Raw genomic sequence first — 23,600 nt, 5'->3', positions numbered from 1 at the left:
TCATTCTGTCAGCCTGCTGGCAGGGGGGCATTTTGAGATCGCACCTCTGCAGGGCAGGACCTCGCAGGGCCCCAGATTCTCCTTTCTCATTCTTCCCCTTCACCGTCTCCCATCCTTTTCATTCTTCATTGCACACCCACACCCTTTGGACAGCTTGCATCGTGGAATCTACGAGGCCAGTGGCGCTAGGCACCTCAGAGCTTGCCTGGAAGCGGGACCGAGATGGGGATCCTGCCGCCAGCGGGGGAGCGCGCCCGGGAGAGTGGGCAGGACAGGGGGGTGCTATGTGACAATGGGGTCCCCGCTAGCTGAAGTCCGGTCCCCTGGGATGCTCACGCTGCCCGCAGGCAAGGGGTCCGGCCTGCTGTACCTCTGTACAGTCAGCCAGCTGACGTGTGTAGTCGGGCCCTGGGCACTGGGAGCGCCTGCCACAGGTCTTTCCTCTAGTGACTCATTGTCGTCTTCCTGTGATCTTTCCTCCCAGGGCAAGCTTTCCTTTATGGAGTAATGGAAAGAGCAGGGCTGGGAATCACATAGACGTAGCCTGGAATCTAATTCTCGTTCTTTGGAAACTGGCCACCTTGGATAAGTTCTTCAGCTTATTTATTTATTTGTTTATTTTGTTTTAATGTTTATTTATTTTTGAGAGAGAGAGAGAGAGAGAGAGAGAGAGAGACCGAATATGAGCAGGGGAGGGGCAGAGAGAGAGGGAGACATGGAATCTGAAGCAGGCTCCAGGCTCTGAGCTGTCGGCACAGAGCCTGATGAGGGTCTCGAACCCATGAACTGCGGGATCATGACCTGAGCCGGAGTCGGATGCTTAACTGACTGAGCCACCCAGGCGCGCCTAAGTTATTCAGCTTTTTAAGCCTCAGTTTGGCTGCCTGGAAAATGGGTATGCTAGCACTCACCCCACAGGGGTGTGGAAAGGACTGAAGGGGGCTATTTGTGCAGTGCTCATTGCAGTGCCCTCCCTTTCTTTCCTCTCACTTGTCCCTTACCTGGAGCAGCCCCTTCTTTTCCTGGCATGGCCCTCAGAGCTCTCAAGGTCATCATGCTGGTCCTCGCAACCTTCTGCTTTCCTCGTGAATGAACTCTTTTGCCTTTGGCTCCCATGACAGCCGTCCTGTACCTGCAGGGTGCTCCCTGCTGTTCTCTGCGTGACTTCCAACCCATCACCTTCCCTCTTCCACAAGGCAGCCCAGCACTGAACATGGCCTTCTTCCTTGGGGTGGGAGGGGGTCCACCGGGGAGAGGGTAGCAGAACTGTGCCGCCCTCTGTCCCTACACTAGCCTCTCAGAGATGCTAGCCCTGATGACATCTGTTTTTCTGACAAGTCCAGAGGCCGCGGTTATAAGTAGCAGGCGGTCTTAGAGCTCTGCAGGGGATTCTAAGCTGTGGTCCTCTTTCCCAGGTATCTACACAGGTCTTTGGGCTCCTCCTCTGGGGTTCCGGCTGGAGGTCCCCGTCAACCTGACATCGCCCAGTGCAGGGCCGGCCCCCGTCCTTCACGTATCGGTGGGGCCACTGGGTGGAGGAGTTAAAATCCATATCAGGAAGTCTCTGCAGTGATGAGTTAATGAAATGCAAAGCTATGCAGGCCAACTCCAGAGATTCTGATATGCCTCCTAGACTCTCAGAGATGGCCGTGTGGAGTTGTGCAAACTCCCCAGCTCGCTAACCAAGCCGTTGTCCCCACCTTGAAATTCACTGCTCTGCTGCTTCTGCTTCTGGAAATGAGAGCTTTCCTACCTCGGCACTCATCCAGATGGACCAGATGTTAGAAAGCCCTGAAGCATCTGAATCTTTGCGATGGCTCTAGAGCCTCGCCTCTCTCAAAGGACAAGTGGCAGTTCCAATCCACGAATCTTTGTGATTTATGTTTGCTCCTCCCTCTTTCCCTCACCGACCCCCCCCCCCCCCAACCTTAGCCAGATGCCTGGAGCCTGGGTGGGCTGCCTGAATATACAGGCCTTTCTCTCTCCCCCTCCCAACCCCTTCCAGGCCCATCCCAGGAGGGGAATCTCTCACTTTTCAAAGAGTAAATTTGTAAAAGAGGCAACGTTTCCAGAGCAGTAAATCTTTGCTCTGTGTGTGTGGGCATGCATGTGTGCATATGTGTTTCTGAAATATGTGCTGTGTATCTGTATGTCTGCAGAGAGGAGGACAGAGCTAATAGCATTAAAGGGCCTTTTTATTTCTGAAGAGCCAAGACCACAGAGGGAAGCACGTGCTCAGGAAAGTGAGAGTGTCATCAACCTGCTTCAAGAGGTTGGAGTCATCCGAGGGAAGGGGAGTGTCGGACAGGATGTGCTCCCAGTTTGATCCGCTCCCGGATATGTCTGTGCACAATTCCGCAGTAGCCTTGGAAAGTCAGAATGAGCTGTTACTCGCCCTTACTGGGCGCAGGTTCTCTGCTGCTTTGGGGAGGTCAGAGGGAATTCTGGGAATTCTGGCCATCCCTGAATGCCGAGTCCCTTATGCCTTGGTCAGTCAGCCACTGGGATTTGTTTTCTCAGACACTACACTGTATTTCCTCTTTTCCTGTCCAGAGGAAGTGATCAGAAGAGAACCCTGGAGAAGGCTCTTGAATCAAGTTTAACTCTCCGTAGAGTCTCCTGAAAAGTTGTGAATGAAAACAAAACTTTTCCAGCCAACGACCAATGAACTCACTAGCCAGCCCCAAAGAAACCCCAGATGTGTGGAGATGGTAAAACCACTGGGCTGAAATCCAGTTTTACTGGCTTTTGTTTGAATGAGATCAGGTGTGGCAGAGGTCAGTGGGGAAGAAAGTCAATTATGAGGAAGGAGTCTATGGAAACTAGGGGCTCTCACTGGACCATAGGCTGGCTGATGATTGAGCATGGACCACCCCTGATACCTCATGATTTGGGGAAGAGGACCAGTATGGATAACTCAAGTCCACTGAGGAGTTTTCAAGCTTATTTCAGCCTCTCTTCCCTTGCAAATGAATTTGATGGAAAAAAGGCACCACAAGGAACTCTAGTAATCATGGATCTGGCTGTTGAGTCAGATCTGGGGGAGACATTGAGGCCCTACTGATGTACACAGTGTGAAAAGAGTCTGTCTCCTTCTAGCAATGAGTGGACTATTCCTGCAGGCACGAGTGGCAATTGGAGGTAGAATAGACAGAAAGAACGAAGGTCTAGTAGGAGGGAAGAGGAAGGAAGCATTTGGGGTTTATTACTAAAGAGAAAACATAGACTCAGAATGAGAGCACAGTAAGAAAGCAGAGCACACTGCCTGGGCAGAAAAAAGGGCCAATCCCAGGGTGTCCGGAAATGGGGGTTCGGTCCAACCTAGCTGGACCGGCCCCTGCCTGCAAGTAAGGTTTCAGCCTGGAGGCAAAGGTGAGCAGACTGAGACTCAGCAGCAAAGCTCTCATGTCCTCAGGGAGAGAAGAGGCTGGTGCAGAGACCCCACTCAACTTGGGCTGTGAGGACAGTTGGGTGGGGTGGGCAGTGACTCCCCCAAACTGCAGCCCAAGAACTCACGGGTTGGACACTCCTGAAAGAATCTGTCCAATGCTGTGTTGGGTAAGTCAGTGGTGGCATATGTATTGTGACTTTGCCCCAATTGAATAGAATTTTGGCCTTAGATTCTGAACATGTCCTGCTGAGATCCCCCCGGCTGGGGTAAGTTCTGAGAGGCGTAATCCCACAAACATTACCTATGAAGGGGCACCGGCAGCTCCTTCTTCCTTCCCACTTCTGTCCACTTTTGATCCTTGGGTGATCCAAGATAGCGTCCACAGCTGGGGCCAGAAGAAACGTGTTTGAAAGAGCCCTTTGGTGAGGGAGGTTGTTTTCTCCTAGATTTTTACTCAGCCTTTGTAGAGGTGGCATGATACGGCTAGATTTGTTAGAGTCTTTTCCATTTTTTTGTTTTTGTTTAGAAAAAGTGCTAATGAACAGAGAAACATGGTCAACACCCAACAAGCTCACTTGTTATGATACCTAGTGTGTGCCAGGCATTGCATTAGGCTACTGATCCCTAGTTGAACTAAACTGCATTAACTACCTCATAAATGGGGGAGCTGCTCCTGAACCCCATGCAAGCAGTGGCCCCATGAGAATATAGGCCCAATGTTGCCAAATCTACTTTTTTGAGAGAAACTGGAATAGCATCCACAAGTTGGAAATCACTTCAGGGTTCACTCACTTATTCAGCAAATATTTACCACACACCTGCAATACTAGTCATGGGGGTGCAGAGGTAAACAGGGCCCATAGGTGCCTTGCTTTGTGGAGCTTTTTCTAGAGGGGGAAGTTCATATGTTGATGTATATATAGGTAAAGAAACAGGCAAACACATACTTCTGGGTAGGGTTATGTGCTGTGAAGGAACTCAAACAGGGTTTGGGGGTAGAATGGTGTGGAGAGGCAACCTCTCTGGAAGGTGAATGACAATGAGAAGGAGGCTGTCAGGCACAGAGCTGGAGGAAAGAGCATTTCAGGTACGAGGGAAAAGTAAGTGAAGCCCAAGGCTTAGAGTCTTCAGGGTCTGAAAGATGGCAGATTGGGTGGTGTGCAGAAACCAGGGTCAGAAATGGAAGAAGGCTTCTGAGGTAGAAAAGTTCCCTCTTGCCAAACATTCCTTTCACTCTTTTGGGCGTGCTCTGGTCTCCTTCAAGGGCCTCCTGGAGGCCCAAGGTGCAGAGATGGGGGGGGACTAAAATAAGCCAGCTCAGGGTTTTGACCCACCTTCCCTCAAGTGTATGGAGGCTTTCCTCCCGTAGCCCAGGTCTCTACCCTGGGCTTGGTAGGCTTAGGGAGATGGGAGACAGAAAGAGTATACTCAACTCTTCCAAATTGGTTTTAGGGAGATTTGTATGTTAGGTTCTGATGTGTGGCCTGGTGGCCATGGAGGCTTCAATGGCGGCCATGTTGTTTTAGAAGGAGATACCACAGGCCCCTGTGACAGCTCTGTTATGTGGGCACAAATTTCTGGGTTCTATTTTAGGGAGATGATTTTTCCTGCGATGCTCATTATTTATGGATTCCAGTCCACCATCCTGTTTGGAAACATATGAAGCTGATTGGCGTGCAGGGAAAGCAGCTTAGAAGAGGTTGGTCAGCAAAGCAGAAGTGTGTAAAAATCACCTCACACAGCACAGGCTCCCATTCAGGGCCACAAATCAAGCCCAGGCATTCCTTGCCTGCGGACAGGGACGGGTTCTCTGGGCCTGTCATCCTCAATCAGGCTGTCTCTATCAGAGAGCTAGGTCAAAGTCAATTTTTATAAAACTATTATAGAAACCATATGTGTGTGCAAAAACATATTGCCTTTTTTCTTCCCCCATGGATGGTAAAATTTCTTGTTCTTTTCCTTGGAGCCTTTCTCAATTGGAAACACAGTGATGCTCAGTGGAAGAGGATTACTTTTCATGCAACACAAGTCCAGCAAAAGGGGGAATTCATTGCAGCAATGAATTGTGGACTTTTCCAACAAGAGTTCTTTTTAGACTGATGGCATGTAGGGACCTATTGGGCACTGTAATGAGCCAGGTCAGCCAGAGCATAAAACAGGTCTTAGAAGTTTCACAAAGAAAGAAGAAAGAAGAAAGAAGAAAGTCTCAACATTTTACCAGGTTCTGTTTCCTTCCCATTAGTATAATTGTAAATCTGAGCTCTCAAGGCCCTGGGTTCAAAGCCAGCCATGTTAACTTTTATTGATTGCCCTGGAAACGATAGAGAGGTACCCTCTTCCCCTGACCTATTTCCTGGGATGTTGGGAGACAGTATCTATGTCTGTACTCTTACCCTCAATGCTGTGTGTCTTAAAAGCATTATCACATGACAGATCTTGCCTGGTTCAGCATCTAGGAGTAAAGGGAGGTAGTGACTTCTTATGTCTCCTCTCTTGCTGTCTCAAAACCAAGCAGCATGGGTTTTACTTTACAGTAAAGCCTTTTCTTAACCACCCAAAAAGCCAGATTTAAAGTTCTATAAGCTAGAATGGCATTTTAGAACCTTATTTTTTGAAAATGTTTATTTATTTTTGAGAGAGCGCAAGTGGGGGAGGGACAGGGAGAGAGGGGGACAGAGGATCTGAAGCGGGCTCCACACTGACAGCACAGAGCCCGACCTGGGGCTTGAAATCATGAACTGTGAGATCATGACCTGACCCGAAGTCAGATGCTCAACCGACTGAGCCACCCAAGTGCCCCTAGAACCTTGTTTGTTTGTTTTTTTTTTTTTTTTAACACAATCAGCCATCAGTACCAGTGGTTCTCAAAGGGTGGTCCCCTGAACATCTGCGTCAGTGGCACCTGAGAACTTGTTAGTGATTCTAATCTTCAGGCCCCAACCCAAACCTCCTGGATCAGCACCCATGGGGGTGGGTGCTAATCTGTTTTTAGCAAGTCCTCTGGGTGATTCTGACTTATAACGTTTCAATGCCATAGCTATAGACCAATAACATTCAATGTCAAGTCATGCACTTAACTTTACTTTTTATATGAATTTAATAACTCTGTATAAGTAAAAGAAATCACATGTTTTCTTATGTCAGTGTACTGCTTCCTCTGCTCCCCACACTGATCCCCAGCTTTGATGAGGGGCCAGACTTCTCTCTGGACAAGGCTAGGGAGACCTGGCCAGGGAAGGAGACGGGGAAGCAGTGTACTGGGTAGCAAAGAGTAGCACCGCAGGAATGCCCCCTGCTACGTCTTCTGGTTGTGAGGTAGGTCATCGCTTTTGGTTGAAGGAGGGGGAGATTTGCTTGACTTTCTCTTCATCATTTTACCCCACAACCACTTTAAGTCTCCTGTTAAAATACAGCAAGAGAGCCAGTCAACATTGTCAATGCTAAGAGGAAAGTGAGGCCAAGGATGGGTATGGTTAAGATAGGAAGTTTCTTGTTGGTAATTTCTTTCTGCTTTTTAAAATATACATATGTATTTTTAATGTTTATTTTATTTTTGAGAGAGAGAGAGGGGCAGAGCACAAGCGGAGGAGGGTAGAGAGAGAGGGAGAATCCAAAGCAGGCTCCAGGCTCTGAGCTGTCAGCACAGTCTGATGCAGGGCTCAAACTCACGAACTGTGAGATCATGACCTGAGTCAAAGTTGGGCACTCAACCGAGTGAGCCACCCAGGTGCCCCATGAGCCTTTCCCTTCCTTCCTTCCTTTCTTTCTTTCTTTCTTTCTTTCTTTCTTTCTTTCTTTCTTTCTTTCTTTTCTTTCTACATAGTACTGCATGTGTAGAAAATTAATATTGAGAATTTTAGTACAAAGCCACATATTTTTGGTAGACTGTGTGTTTGAAATTCATCATCAGTTACCTCTCCTGCTGGAAACAGCTATTCATATTTCCTTTAGGAAACCACCTCTCCTCCTTTCCCAACTATGTGGTTTCCTTTGAATAGGTCCACCCTGGCTCCAAGCCTATACTCTGATTGGCTTAATCCAGCAGGCCATTTGCCATCTCCTGGCCACAGTGATTGGTTCAGTCATGGGGATGTCCAGTCATGGCCAATGGGAATCAAGATAACATGTGCTGGAACTTCTGGGCAAGTGGCCTTGTCTGTCATCCCCTGAATTCAGTGGTAACCACAAAAGATGTATGCTCCATGCCCTTTGGTTGAGCTGTACGGTGAGGGAAGCCCAGTGAGGATAGCCTGAAAAAGCACAGAGCCTGATATTTGGATTAAACAATTGCAAAAGCCAGTCATACCCTTGGATTTTGAGACATATGAGCCAACACATCCCTTTTTCCTGTTGGAGCCAGAATGATTTTTTTTTTTTGGTCACTTGCAACTAAAGGAATCTTAAAAGTCATAGGACTTATCACCAAAGTGATCATGAATAAGATTTGCCTCCAGTTAGATGATTCATCTGGAATTTGCAGTGTCATTCTCTGTATTAGCAGTATTTCCGTTTTCTGCCTTTTTAAAAGTTTATTTATTTATTTTTAGAGACAGCAAGAATGAACGAAGAGGGGAGGGGCAAGAGAGTGGGAGAGAGAGAGAGAGAATCCCAAGCAGGATCTGCACTGATGTGGGACTCAAACCCACCAACTGCAAGATCATGACCTGAGCTGAAAGCAAGAGTTTCATGCTCTACTGACTGAGCCATCCATGTGCCCTCATTTTCTGCATTCTTGATGCTCTTGCATCTGGGGAGCCTCGGGGAGGACCTCACTGCCTGAGGGAAACTGCCTTTTCCAGGGCTAGCCAATTCTTAGGGGCACCAAAGGCCCCACCCAGGAACATGCCTCTCATGTGAAAACTAACCAATCCAACACCCATACTCCAAGCTACCTCTTCTATCTAGCCCTTACCTTATAGGAGGCATTACTCCTCTGTCCTAATCATCCCAGGGCCAGGTACCAGACAACTAGAGAAAGCCCCTATCTCCAGAGCTTGCTGAAATTATTCAAAGTAGCCAATCCTAAACCCGCTTACCTTGTCCTGCTCTGCTTTTTGTGTGGAAGCCACAATGAAAGTTCTTACCCACATTCTCATCTTGATCTTTCTTCCTCCTGCCTGACCCTGGTGCTTCTATGCATGGCCCTGCAGGGTGTGGTATACTCCCTCCTCTTGGGAACTGTGAGTGACAAACTATTTTTTCATTGGTTCTAATCTGATCTGTGGTCCTCACCATATCTGAGCACTGATAAAATCTGTATTTTAAAACATGCCGTGAATTTAAGATATCACAGTAGGAGGCATGCTAGGAATGCCAGAAAAGGCCATGTTCATGGATATTCCGGGAGGAGGGAGCAAAGAATGCCTATCGAAAATTTCCTTTTGCATTTGTTCCAAATGCACCCCAAAGTGATTTATCCTGCAGAGATTGCCCAGCGGTAGGTAATATGGTTGGGATCCCATGCTCTTTGGAAGATATGTTGTAATTTATCTTCTGTTTTGTAGTGGAGGTGGTGAGGAGGTGGGGGAGGTTCTAATAAGAACCAATAAGAAGTTCTAATAAGAACTAATAAGTTCCAATAATAAGTGCAAATGGATGGCTAAGTTTTATGGTTGTGTCTCTCATCCTAGCAGCCTTCCGAAGGTTTCAAGCATGATCGAAAGGCATGATATCGACTTGTATCACAATTTTTAAAATATGACTTTTCATCTAAGAATTTCTTATAATCAAGAAATGGTTTAGGAACCAGAGCAGCCCCATCATTCATCTGCTCCATAGCCCCCAAATAGAACACCCCAATACGTCCAAATCCCCTACTTTTTTTCTGCCAGTGATTGGTCCCATGAATCATTTTAGTGCTGGCGAGATGTACAGGTCAAGCAGTATAAAAAATTAGGAGCTCAGGTTTACCATGTGGGGTTCTCAACAGCTGGTCACCTACTCAGGGGAGCTGAGAGCTGAAATTCATTCATTCTCACATTCGCCTGTTGGAGATTGAATGTTTAATTTTTTAAAGCCGGGAAACTACTGTTTTGGGGATTGCAAGCAGTTTCTGAATGATCTCTGTGCAGCACCTTCTGTGACAGTCTGTGTGCTTTTGGTTTCAAGAAAAAGAAACCAAGACTGAATATCTTAGGCTGAAAGTGAATTTTGGGGGAGGATAATGGAAGGATATCAGCACACAGAATGGACAGGGAAAGCTGAAGAATTCAGACTGGAAAATGGGCAGACACCAAGAGTGGCTTGACAGCAGTCAGTCCAGGATGTGGGACCATCGCTTCAGGACATCACTGCCATTGCTAGACTCAGCTGTTGCTGGACAGAGCTATTACTGTTGGACAGAGCCACTTTTGTTGCACCTCTTCTAACCCTGGTTCATTGCCTTGTGTATTTGGCTACAGTGGACATAGGACTTGTGATATTGTGATTTATAATAAGAAATATATATCTGTTTTTGTCCTATTCTTGGCACAGAGCTCTTAAAACCTTTGGAGTTTCCTAAGCAATAACAGTGTCTTTTGTTATGTAAATGAGCTACCCTCAGGACAGTCCCTAGGTAACCTAGGGATGGGGGCTGGTTGCCAGGGGACCCAATCCTGTGACTAAAGATTCAGAAATTTAGCCCTACCCCCTCCCTCTAAAGAGAAGAAAGGAACTGGAGATCGTATCAAACATCAATGGCCAACGGTTTAGTCAATTATGCCTATGTAATGAAGCCTCCAGAAGGAGGTTTGGAGAACTTCCACGTTGGTGAACACGTGGAGCACCTAGGAGAATGATGCGTGCAGAAAGCATGGAAGATCTGTGTATTTTCTTCATACCTTGTGCTACACATCTCTTCTACTTGGCTGTTCCTGAGTTGTAACCTTTTATAACAAACTGGTAATCTGGTTGTTTTCCTGAGTTCTGTGAGCTGCTCTGGCAAGTTAATCAAACCCAAGGAAGGTGTGGGAACCTCCAATCTATAGCTGGTAGGTCAGAAACCAGGCGACAGTTTTTACTTTCAATCCAGTCTTATCAGACTAAGTCCTTAATTTTTGGGATCTGATGCTATCTCCAGGCATAGAGTGTCAGAATTGAGTTAATTGTTTAGTGGTGTTAGGAAACATACACATATTAGAGGGCTATATATTGATCACTGGTTCAGAGTACAGACAGCATCCTACAGGGCTGCACCCCTATCACAGAGTTTTGTTTCCAAGCCAGCATGGTAATTGAGGATTTAGTGGGCTATTGCACCATTACATAGCTGTCTTTGGGCGATGGGGTGTGTTATAGTACCATTGAATTCCACAGACATCAGCCAGATTGGCTTACTTCTTTTCCTATAAAGTGAAACCATTGGTCAGAAAATATGTTCTATGGGATATAATTGTGTATAGGCATATAGTAAGTCCACTGATGGATCTCCTTGCAGAATCATGTTGGATGATGCAGAGAAAGCAAATTCACATTTACAAGTCAGTGTCTATTTTGGTGAGAACAAATTGAGCCCCTCCACGATGGGAGGGTGTCCAATATAAGCATATCTATAATCTTGCCCTTCTGGAGTACAGTGCCCCATCAGGATTTGGAGTAGGGTATTGCTGATGGGCTGAAGGGTACGTTAAAATTTTTTTTTAATCTAATGGAAGCATTGTTTCCATCAGCAGGTTATGATGCTGCTGATTGACATATGATACCCTGTAGGCGATGTGGGAGAGAGAGGCCATGACTGCAGGAGTAGAGTCCTTCATGGAGGTGAGTAGCGAAGAGTGTTGGCTCACAAGTGAAGGGCTGCTGAGACAGGACCAGGAATGGTCCACTCATTTCGACAGGGGGAAGGGAGAGCAGGTGTGTACAGAGGAGGTTTCTCATTTGCTTCTATTTTTTTGGTGAAATGAAGTGTGAAGTTATCAGCAAAAAATGAGGATAGGGAGAGGAGCTATCAGAGGGGATAACAGATTTATTGAGGAGGGAGAAAAAGGTGTGAAATGGTATCTTAAAAAGTGGGGAAACAAATTTACTGTGGAAAATTATGATTGCTGGGCAGTTTTCATGATCATGACTTTATGAGTTCTTTCTGAAGCTATGTCTAGCTGTGTAGTACAGGCATGGAGTTGGAAGTGTCCTGACTAACCCACAGAATTGATGGGGAGGCTGGAAAACCAGGTGTGGGAAATGGACAGTAATCAATGGAGGCTCAGCAGGATGAACATTTGGGCCACGGTATGGGCATCGTCACTGATGTACAATGCTGTTGCCACTACCTATGGCTGCCAGTGGACATTGTCACCATGACTCTAGCCATTGGACATGGGTTCCAGGGCTATCCAACTCTCCATCCGCCACAGAGCTAATCTCTCTGAACTTTGGATTTTGTACCACTTTCTCATGATCTAAAGTATTAGTTGGGGCTAGACCAGGACTGCCGCTGGCCTAAATGGAACCTTTATGTAAATTCCTCTGTCAGAATGTTGTTATAATAAACACGCAAATCAAGGATGACTCCAATATGCAGGGCACACCTGGAGCAGAGTGGCGTAAAAACAAACATGGTGGCAGCCCTGGTCTTGTGTGTGTTCTTGGTTTGGTTGCCAATGTGTGGAGAGGATGAGAATCAGCCACATTTCGCTTCTGAGGACCTGCACAAGGGGGATCCTCTAAACTGGGAAGGAGTTTTGGATCCTGTTCGGTAACCAAATAAAATGTTCAACATACTTTTATGGTTTAGGAACTTCTTTTGGGTAAGTCCTTTTAATCAGGCAAATATAAGGCACAAATCTACCAATGTGTTGAGGGAGATCTGAACTAATAAAGTAATTCAAATATAAATGGCTACAAGTTAAGTCTTCTGTCTAGTACACACGTTGAGTGTATATATTTTTCCCACTTAAATGTGGATATGTGCTGTGTTGGAAAGTTTTCATTTTTTCTTGGGAGATATGGATGTCTTTTTCACCCAGATTTGTTCACTGAGGGCAGGACTGTGCCATGAGGACTATTAAGCTGGACCAGAGGAATGACTTTGCAAATTGTGGGGACTGGGCTTACCACAGTGTTACCTGGCTGTGGTAGTGATGTCCCTCATTGGTCTTATTTGAGATCAAATAAACCCACATTTTAGAAATTGCTGGTATAAATATAGTGATTACTTTGTGGGGGCAATAGAGGCCAAATTGCACCTTGTTCCTGAAGGGGACAATGTTTCCACTGTCAGTTGTCATGGGGTGGGAAATGATACAGGGAGAGAGGACTTTCCTGTCATTCCCTGGTGTGGAACTGAATGGGGCCAAGTCCTCAGGCAGAAAAAGGCCCAGAGATTCTTATGGGAAGGTTAAGGTGCCACCTTCCCCTTATCCCAATACATAGAAGCCCGTGGGGAAATAGGCAGGGATATGGAGTCAAGTATGGGCCAGGGACCCTGAGAGTATCCACACTGGAGCAGCAGATGAAAGCAACTTGTGTAGTTACTTGGTCTCTCAGAGTCTTGTTAATGGATCTTTTACGTGCTGTCCACCTGCTCTTAGCAGTGCGTTGGGGAGCTGGGGTGGGCATTCACACTTGAGTTGAAATTATATGGAGGGAGTGACAATAAGCCAATTAAAAGATGGCAAGAGGCAACCTGGATAATGATGGATGGAAGAGTTTCATGTCCACCAGGATGGATCTGTGGGACACGTTAAAATTCTTTGGGAATGTTCATGAGAGTAAATATGAAAAAAATAAGGGATTCCCCAAAATCCATGGGGACGTGGGCTTGGATTATTTGTATTAAAGCTTTAAAGAAAAATGCCATCTTGAAGGCTAAAGAGCTTGGGGACCCAGAGGAGGCACGTTTAATAAACACACACTTTTATTGACCTCCTAGCATGTGACAGGCACTTTTTTTTTTTTGAGGATATGAGATAGACATTTAAAGAAGATACATTATTTTCCTGCCTCAACACCTGGCATGGGATCTCAGATTATAATTTCGTGAAAGGGAGGTAAGGTCTCCAAAGTTATGTCATAACCAACATCCAAGAGTCAGATTTCCTCATCTTCTCCAACCCTGTCTCCTCCAGTAGATTTTCTACAGCATTCAGTTGGACTGATACTGGCCATGGTGCAATGCAGCCACATTAACATTCTCATCATACCCAGAGTTTCCCCTTCCCTGGCTCTGATATATGGCTATCTGCAGCTTCAGTGTTGTAATCACAGATGCTGGGAGGGAATGGGCTGGGCGGTAAGGGAACCGTCTGGCCCCAGAAGAAGATGTAGAAAAGACTTGGAAAGTTCCTGTGCCTTCTCGGGGTCTCAGGCACAGAGGCCAGAGTTCAGTATCAGTGTAGTAAATCCTGAGACCTATGGAGGATCTTGCAAAGGGAGCTTCCCTCATCTATGAAAGATAATGGCTGTCACTTATTGGGTCCTATTGTGCAACATATGCTTTCACACAGTATCTCATGTAAGCCCCAACAACACCTCAACTCCATGAGATAAGTGACAAAAGTGAAGAGAGAGTTTCATCACATTGTTCAAGGTCACAGGACAAGTAATTAAAACAGCATCAGAATGTAAACTTTTATATTTGAGCCAAATTCCTAGGAGAATGCTTCTCAGCCAGAGGTAATTTTGCCCCCAGGGGACATTTGACAACGTCTGGAGACATTTTTGATTGTCATGACTGGAAGGGTGCTAATGTCATCTACTGGGTAGAAGCCAGGTTTGCTGCTAGACATCCTGCAATGCCCAGGACACTCTCCTGTTATTGGCTGAACCGTGTCCTTCCAAAGAGAATACTGAAGTCCTAATCCCTGAGTACTGCAGAATGTGACTGTATTTGATAAGAGAGTGGTTGCCCATGTAAGTAGTTAAGATAAGTAAGTGAACCCCTAATCCAGCGTGACTGGTGTCCTTATAAGAGGATGGCCCTATGAAGACATAGGGACATATGAAGAAACTTGAGAAGATGGAGGCAGAGAGTGGAATGATGCACTTCTGTGCATCAACAAGCCGAGGAATGCCAGGGATCAGAGGTCATCACCAGAAGCTAGGAAAGAGTCACGGAACAGATTCTCTTTCACAGCCCTTAGGAAGAACCAACGCTGTAACACCTTGATTTTGAACTTCTGGCCTCCAGGTCTATGAGAGAAGAAATTTTGGTTGTTTTAAGCCATGCGGTTTATGGTAGTTTTTTTACAGCAGACCTAAAAAAACAGTATGCCCCCACAACCCAAGATGTCAACAGTGCCACTGCTGAGAAACCCTGCCTTAAGAGAACACTCTAGTTCCCTACTCATACTTAGCAAGCATTCTGCCCCCTTCCTTTCCGGGAGTTGCTGAACATTCCAGGAAGGTTGGGAGCATTTATGCCTGTATCCAGAACAGGGGGAGGGCTGGCTATTTCAGTGAGTGAAAACCAGTCTTTTAAAGTGTTTAACATGGTTAGTCCATCTGGCAACTTAATTAGCCTTGATCCATCTCAGGAGTGAGGGGTCCTGGCTGGAACTGTGTTGATAGATTTTGATATTGTTTTCATAGAGCAAGACCCTGGGTCCCTTCCCAGCCTGGGCTACAAGTTTTTGGCTTTCGGTACTTGGCTGGGTGGGCTGAAGTTTCCTCTAGGATGTCACATTGCATTTTATTAGTCTCCATTTTCCTCATAAGGCTTAGGGCTGTGTTTCACCCCAAATCAGAGTGGTATTTTTTGAGAACTGGAAAAGAAAACATTCTCCCAGATTGTAACTTAGAAAAGTGGTGCGGTGGGAAGACCAGTCTTTCTCAGAGCAAATGAAACAAGCCTTCAGTGCAGTTTGCTGATTCATTGTCTAGTAAAGTGTTATTGCTACAAACATATTGTCTCTGAGCCTAGATAGCCCACTCACCTCTTGGCTGTAAAACCCATTTCATCAACGAGCTTGGCATTTGCAGCACTATGCTCTGGTTTCCTTGTATGCTGGGATAGTAAGTTAAATAATAAAGGCAAAGTTTCTTGTTTGGCCTATGTCAAGGGTCAAGAAGTGCAGCGTCACGATGGGGGGAGGCATCCCCTTAACATGTCCTTGGTGGGGTCTACCTCCCTCTATGATTATGAATATTTTAATGACATTGTACATCCAGGCAAAGACACAAAACACACACAAGAAAAGACCTGGCCAAAATGGTAGGTAGCTCGCATGGATTTGAGAGCTAGCAACCCCCAAAACTGGCACAGGGGTTTTCAAAATGGATCCTCTTCATTCACTGAGCAAAGCTTGAAGTGGGTTAAAGAATGGTTCGAGGATGAGCCATGACTCATAAGAAATTGAGCAATGGTCGATGAGAAGTGGATCTTCTAGTCATGGCACTCCCAGATTCCATAAAAGAAAGTGAGGATGACCTTGATTCTGTTAGCATACTATGTTTGCACTGGGGGAGTGGTTTCAACTGGCTTGCCCAGGGCAGGACCACATGTTCTGTTCATTTTGTGCACCCTCCCTCCATCTCCTCAATGTTGTGATGTCTGGTGGACATTCAGTGATGCTGTTTGTTGGCACTGGAACTGGCAGTGGAATTTTTTAGTTCATCCTGGGCCCATCCTCTAGCATCTTTATGCTTCAGTACGTTTGTAGGAAAAAAATGGGTGAGTGAGAAGGGACCTGTAGATGGGCTTGCAATGTGGACATGCTAAGGCGATGCCCCCCACCCCCCCCATCGTGACGCTGCATTTCTTGACCCATGACATAGACCAGTTGATTTCTGATCTTTCATTTTGAGAAGCTGGACAATCTAATGCTTCCTGTGAGATATTTATTTGTGGTTACTTAGCTCTTGTAAGGTTTCACATAGCAGAGAGATCTGGAAACTGGGGTTTGCTACTTACCAGCTGGATGATAGTGGACAAGTCCCTTAACCTCTTTAGACTTTAGTTCACCATCAGTCAGACAGGAACGGGCTCTGTGTTGCCTATTTCCTAGGGTTTTGTGAGCATCCAATTTGATCAGGTTGTGTGAAGGGGCTTTGAAAATGGCAAGGCATTTTTTAAAGGTCAAGTATAATTATGAATACATTCTGATTTGTTTTTAAATTTTCATGGTTTCCTGTGACCATTTCCCTATGCAAAGCACAACAGAGCACTTTCCTATGCAGTCCGATTGTTTTTCTTTTTACTTTATTGTTACCCTGCTTGCTCTTCAGTGATCTGGTTCCGGTTTTACAATCTTGAGATTTGTTCTTTCTGTGAACATGTTTACTTCTCATTGTCATTCATTAGGATGAGGACAGTGATTTATAAGATAAACAGATGCTGGGGCATAGCATTTGAAAATGTCACATGTACTTCTCCATTGTGAAGTAACACTTTTTGTTTATGCCTGGGTTTAATTTATGGTTTAAAAACAGTCTGTTTGCAGCACTTTGTGGCATCTTCATGGTTAAATCTGCAGTCATTGTGGAGCCATCAGTAGCGCTAGTGAACAAGGGGGTTTGCTAACCTGGTGCTGGGGTTTCTGATGCTTAAGAGATTGTTGGGAGGCCTGAAAGGGGACATTGCTGTAGTCTGCTAATCCAGATTGCTGCTGTCTTGGTATTTGCATATGTAAGAACGGTGTAAGGATTTTATTCTCGCTTTTGAAAATTCAGGATGGCAATATGGTGGTTTCTTTCTTTCTTTTCTGATCCTAGCTAAAAATCATTCATCTGTTTTCCTTCTGGAACCTCATGGCCAATGGTCTCAGCATAGCCTCTGGGCTGTCCTGCCTCCCACCCACATCATCTCTTCTTTCCACCGTTCTGTTAAAGTATGGGGTGGTGAGCCAGAATGGACAGGGTGCAGCCAGTTGGTGGGACCCTCATTGACTCTGGGGCATGTACCTGGAGCAGAGTGATAAGAGGAAGCAGGAGTGTGGTAGTGTGGCTACTGCATCTAGAACTCAGCAATGAGCACATCCCCTGGCCAGGTCCCCTCAGAGGGCTGCTGGGGGCTCCTTTTCTAATTCTGACTGACGTGGTCTGTAGGCCAAGCAGAGGGCCAGTGGAAGGCATTCACTGACATGGGGCTGTGGCATCCACCCTGGGATTCCCGAATTCTTTATCCTGTGACTTCCCTGAAACTTATTACCCAAACTTAAGAGTCTTACTCATTTACCCACCCTTGCCTATCTGCAGGTGGCAGAAGTTTAGGTTGATATGAACAAGTAATTCATTGACTGAAATATGTACTGGAAAATGCATCGGTGCTTCAAGATACGCAGAAATAACAAACACACATTTGCATAATGCTCTTTCAAGGGAAAAGTTTCCCTCACATAAATTATCTCCACAACCCTGTGAAGTAGGGAGGGTGTGAATCGTAATGTCTTTTTACAGTCAAGAAAATAGAGGCCTGAAGCCTGGGTGATTAGCACAGGTTACATCTCTAGTAAACAAAAGAGCCCACCTGTACTTTACAGCTTTCATTTCTGAGATCAGGGCTCTTTTCCTTTATAGGATCTTGGGATGGTTGGACCATGGGAGGGAGAGGAAAGGATAAATCATCCAGCAGCTGGCAGGTTTAATTCCAGTTATGCTTCAGTCAATTTATATAATTGGATACACTAGAGGCCAAGAGTTTTGTTCCATGTTATTTTAGGAATTCCTATTCTTTATCCTTTCTAGAGCAGAGCAGTGGTATTAAACCTTAAAAAAAATTATTTTCACCTTCCTAAGGCAAAAGACTTTCCCTGTTGGTCAAATGAAGTATGGTACAAAAATTCCAATATACAAAACTGAAATTGAATGGCTGTGATCAAAGTAGGTGTGAAACCTTGCCTGATCCACCCCTCTTATCCCTCAAGGTGCCTTGAGACACCTTTGAAACCTTGAGGAAATGAGGATGGAACTTTTAGGCCAAATGGGTTTTGTTGTCTCTCTCTTTTCTTCCTTCTTCCTTAGTTTGGTCAACTGTCTATGCTTTAGCTATCCTCTTCAAAAAATCACCTAAAGACCTCATGGAATTCTCCCATCTTGGCACCCAGAACGCGTGAGGAGTCTGATTTTGTTATTCATTCCAACAAAGGCACAAGAAAAAGGCGGTAGATATCAGTCTTTGTGTCATTCAACTCTTCTTTATTTCTGTTATGTCCAGAACAGAGAGGGCATAGCATGCAATCCAAGGACACCTCCATTCTCAGACAACTGGTCAATGAGCCAAGCCCTAGAACCTATTCTAGGCAGTCAGCATCTTTTCTGGGCATCATATTCTCCTGAGTCAGTTGCACAAAGCACTAAACCATGGCCTAAGGTTCTCCAGCTGCATATGGGCTATGGGTGTGTTAAACATCTGCTTTCCACCATCCACACTGGGATAATCTGTTTAGGTCCTGATGATTAGTGCCCATTTGCTAAACAATCTAGACATAGCCTTTCCCTGCACATTTATAACATTTCCTAAAAGTCTTCAAAGGCCCTGGGATGGCAACAAATCCCTTTGGCTGTCCTTTGTTTCCTGTACTTGTGGGTTATTACTCTACCTTGCGCCTGGGTGGTTTTCTGTGGAGTTAGGTAGGAATCTCATCCCTTATTGTCTGTTTAGCTAGGCATATGGGCTTTTGACTTATTGGAAAGGATTTCTCAGCAAAGCGATCACTGGATATATAGACTTGCTTGCAAATTCCTGTTCATATGACTTTGGTGTTTTCTCCTTGTGTTTCAGCATCTCTTCATAGAGGGCAGAAAACTCATCTCTCTCCTTATATAGGGGAAAGTATGGACATGCTCTTAAACAGTCTCTTTACCCCCTTCTTAGCTCTGTGTCCCATCTACTCCCTGCCAAGAAAGGCTTGCCAATGCATAGAATATTGATTGAGTCACTTGAGTTGGCCAGCCCTTTTCAAGCAGACCTCAGACCTCTTATGAAATTCCACCATATTTCTTACTCCTGAAGTACAAGCTTAAACAGGTAGGCGTCAAGCTCTGCACTGAGAGCATGTGGGTGACCCCACTTGGGTCTTCTGTCCTGAGCCATGTGCTCCAATTCAGCTTTATCCCCAAAGTCCTGTGTTATGGAGCTCCTAGGCTCTTTTGCAGTTACATAAAACTGCATTTTGTTCTTCATTGAGCTCCATTGTGAGTACCGTCCTTCTATTGAGAATCCCCAAAGGAAAGGGTGAGAAGTGTGATTCAGGCATGGAAAATCCACCTCAAACCTTAACATTGCAAAGAAATTAAATGGCTTCTAAAATTCCACAGCCTTTGGGAACGTTCTTTTTGTTGTTGGGTTTTGGAGTTCAGGTCACCTTCAGTTATTCACGCTCAATTATGTTTTAATATTGATGGTCACAGACAGCCTATGTGATAGGTTTCAAATGATCTCAGTGCCCCCAAGACTCTCTCTCTCTGACTTTGGACAACTGCATGTTCCCTACATGTGGTGACCTCTCAGCCATCAGACCCACCTTCTACTGTTCCTTGTCTCATTAGGCCTAGTGGCCACAGGTGTTTTCTGAATGACCACTCTGCCCAAGTTTATAAAGAGAAGAGAGGCGTGTGGTCACCTTAGCCCATGTAGAGAGCTAATCAGGATCATTTTGGACAAGTATGCAATCTTCCCTTCTTCATAGTTTTTCTTTGATGGATCTAAGTCATTCGTCCTTGAATAGTTTCATTAGCCATCAAAAACTTACCCCGGCAGGACAATAAATTAGTGACACGAAATCTCCTTAAGCTGTGGTAAGAGAGGCAGCCATGGCTGTTGCTGGGTCAAAATTATTTCGTCAAGGAGCGCCTGGGTGGCTCAGTTGGTTGAGCCTCTGACTTCGGCTATGTCATGATCTCGCGGTTGTAACTTCAAGCCCCGCATCGGGCTCTTTGCTGACAGTTTGGGGCCTGGAGCCTGCTTTGCATTCTGTGTCTCCCTCTTTCTCTGCCTTCTCCCACTTGTGCTCTGTCACCCTCTTTCTCTCAAAAATGAATACACATTAAAAAATTATTTTTTCAAAATGAATTCATGGAAAAAAATGACAGGGGATACTTCTAACTCCTCAATCTTTAATTTCTGGATTCTCTCACCCTCTCATGGAAGCCTCCATCTGAGGAACTCTCTCAGTTCTCTAAGTAGGGAAGCCCTCCCAACTTCTATTTAGTTGTGAAGTAGATGAGGTGTTTGTGGTCCCCCTTCTGCTGCCCCTTATCCCCTCCATGTTGTTACCCTCTTCTCCTCTCGTGAGGTTCCCAGTGACACCTTCCTCTCCTTCCTCACCCATCAGAAAAGGCTCCCATATGAATCATTTACCCAAATGATGAGCTGTCTGTCTTGGGATACCTGCATTTTGATTTTGGTCCTAACTGTGGACTGACTGACCTTGTGCCCTGTTAAAGGAGTTCTATTACCTGCAAGTGAAGTGCTTGTTTGGGGAGATGAGGAATACTTTCTTGGAGTCCCTGACATTGCGATGTTCCCCCAGTATGTCTTTATTCCACCCCAAAGGGTGATCTTCTCATCACTGTCCTTTTCCCACAGCATTTCCAAACCCACTGAACTACTGGGCTTCTCCATCCCTAAGGCTGTGTGTGCTTCATCAGGATGTTCCTGATGCCAATCCCATAGCAGCCCCAAGTGTTTTTATAGGATGCCTGCATTGCTACAGGAGCAGCCCAAAGGCTCTTGGATGGGCACTAGCTGATCAACACCTGCCTTCCCCTCCTTGGGGTTTTGGCACCATAATGTTCCCTTGTGGGACCCTGCCAGCTGCCTCTGCCTGTGGGAAGCAGCTGTGAGATCTCTGACCAAATCAAATTCCTGGAAGACCAGATTTATATGCAGGAGGAAGGCGAGTCAGAGCTGATTAGCTCTGTGTGGGTTGTCCCTCAGGCCACATTTCTCTGGCCTCAAATGGAGACATGCGTATGCTGGCTGGGATTACCGAATGGGTTCTCTACTTTAGCTGATGGATGAGTGATATATAGGTAGCCAGTGACGCATTTTGGGATTTATCCAAAAGAGGCAGCCCCAGGTAAGTGGCAGGATTGGTCATTACTGTAATTCTAGTGGCAAATGCATCACAGAAGCTCCAAATCCGTCAGCCCTCTAAGCTACTGATTGCAGCTGGGCTAATGCATTGCCTCCGAGGAGCATCCATTGATGTGCTGCAGAGGAATTAACTTTGACGTAATGGAATTTTGTTTTCACCACTGCTCATAAAAACAACCGCCTTGAGCAAATGAAAATGTGTGTGGCAATTTGTGCATTTCCAGTAATGACTGTACATGGGTAGAGGGTTCTTACAGAAGGAAATGGCGTCCCTGCAGACCAGGGCTGGATGATGAATGATTAATGAAGAACAGTGCTACCAAGATTCTGGCTCTAGAAAGATAAGGGAGAATGATGATGTGAGCTGTGGGGGAAGGTAGGGGCCTGGAAAGGTATGCTCCACTCATGGGCGAGATTCCAAGGAATCTGACTGGTGCTAATGACTTAGAATCATTTCAGGGGAGTATGACCGGGGTCAGTTGCCCTGTAGCTGGCAAAGAGGCTTACTCAGAACGTTCCCTTCCCCTGCCTCTTCTTGGAGACTCTGACCTTCCCTCTTGGGACGAGGCATGATGCCTTCCCTCAACCTTGCTCTTTTGCCCTGTGTACACCCCTGTCTGTCACCTATTTTTTTCAGAGATAAACTCTCTTGGCTCTATTTCACTGCAAACCCACCTTCCGTTTCCCCAATTATTTGTTAACAAAATCCTTAGGATCACTGCCAGTTTGATCATCACTACTTACCAGTCTCTGGGTAACAGAATGTTCCCTACAGAGCCCCATGAGGGATCCCAGATTCCAACTCTGCTCACTCCTACCCTCAATGTTGTTCAGGTAAGGCCCTTAGGTGATTTCTGTACTTGGCCTGGCCTGCAACCTGATACCATAATAAAATTCTGTGGTTGCCCTTTGAGTTTCCATCTGCCTTACCCCTGGCATAGTCAAGCATTCAGAGAAGGAATCTGGGTTATTTTTTTTAATACATTTTACAAGGGCAGAATTCTCTGTGCTGGGGTCAGAGGAACGCTGAGCCCCAGAAGTGGGGCCTTTGGTCCCTGTACCCACAGACCGGGTCCAACAGCTGCATGGGACTCTGTGAAGGGCAAGGTCCTGAGAGAGATGGTGTCCTTGGTTACATTCCTTCCTGTGCTGGGGGTGGGGAGAGTCTTAGGCAGGCTCCTTTCCTCTGCTCCCACACTGGCAGCTCAATAGAAGTACCCTTCACTGGGAAAGGAATAGTGTGGTTGCTTAAGGTGCCCTGGGCAGGCTGGACCATGCAATGCATTTGACCTCAATCCATTTGTTTTATGGTTCAAAGTGGTCTTGGTTCTTCTTTTCATGTAAATATCCTTCCTCTATGGGCTGACGGTGACTGAGAACAAAAATGGGCTTATCACAAAGCAAAAGAAATCAAGTAAAATATAACCAGAATGTATTTTTTTTCTTCCCTCTCTCACTGAAAGTAGTTTTATATGTAGTGGGAGGAAGAGTATGGCATTTGCCCTGCTCTTGCTGTCTGAAGTCTTATTTGAAAGAGGCATGGAGACTTATTTTTCTCAGACTCACAAACTCTAGCCCATATGCCTGCCCTAATGAGAAGATTAAAGACCTGTTAATGCCATTTGTTTTGTTTCTAAGCAGTAGGTGACAGGAGAGCTAAATATTCTCTCTGAGTTGATGCAGTGGTTCTGAAGGCACCGGGACCAAATGGCTGCAGTGACCTTGCTTTTTATGTTCAATTAAATGGACCAGAGATAAGATCTATATTGTTTCTGAAGTGTTGAGATCCACAGACAGGATGAGCAATTTCTTTGCCTATGCCACTGGGAAAAACAAATGAAACACACTGGGAATTCAAATGTGTCCCCTTGAGTCTCATTTTTCACTCAAACACTGCAACGCTCTTGTTTGATAGCAGGGCTTGGTTTGGGGAGTTGGAGGCACAGGGCATGGCTGGTGATTCACAGGCTTATATTTGCTTGTGGAGAATACTTTTAACAAATAGCCTATTGAATATCAATTACCCACAGGACACTGTGTTGGGCGCTGTAGGGGTTATAAGGAGGCATAGACATTTCTGCCTTCAACAATTATAAGATCTTGTTTGGAGGCAAAGCATCTGAAGACATTGAAAGAGCTCAGTAATGAGAGCAAATGCCAAGTGTGGTGGAATTGAATGGCCACTCACCTCTCCTTCTTTAGGATCCTAGGGGCTAGAGAAGTCATTAAAGCAACACTAGGTAAATGGGAACTGAG

The 23,600-nt window shown here is 45.6% G+C and overlaps 1 long non-coding RNA gene across 2 annotated transcripts in view; it reads left to right on the top strand.

Moving 5' to 3' along the window:
* LOC125925548 (uncharacterized) overlaps positions 1-23,600 on the top strand; it is a 248,362-nt gene that overhangs the window by 42,531 nt on the left and 182,231 nt on the right. Inside the window, exon 3 of one of the 2 annotated variants that reach the window (XR_007458865.1) lies at positions 11,044-11,131. This is a non-coding gene — a long non-coding RNA (uncharacterized LOC125925548). Of the gene's footprint in view, positions 1-11,040; positions 11,132-23,600 lie in introns of both variants that reach the window. The other variant, XR_007458864.1, reaches the window with a different exon arrangement.

Source organism: Panthera uncia, chromosome F1 (assembly GCF_023721935.1).
Source record: "Panthera uncia isolate 11264 chromosome F1, Puncia_PCG_1.0, whole genome shotgun sequence".
NCBI lineage: Eukaryota > Metazoa > Chordata > Mammalia > Carnivora > Felidae > Panthera > Panthera uncia.
Note: the sequence above shows the minus strand (reverse complement) of the source record. Positions and strands in the feature narration are given on the sequence as shown.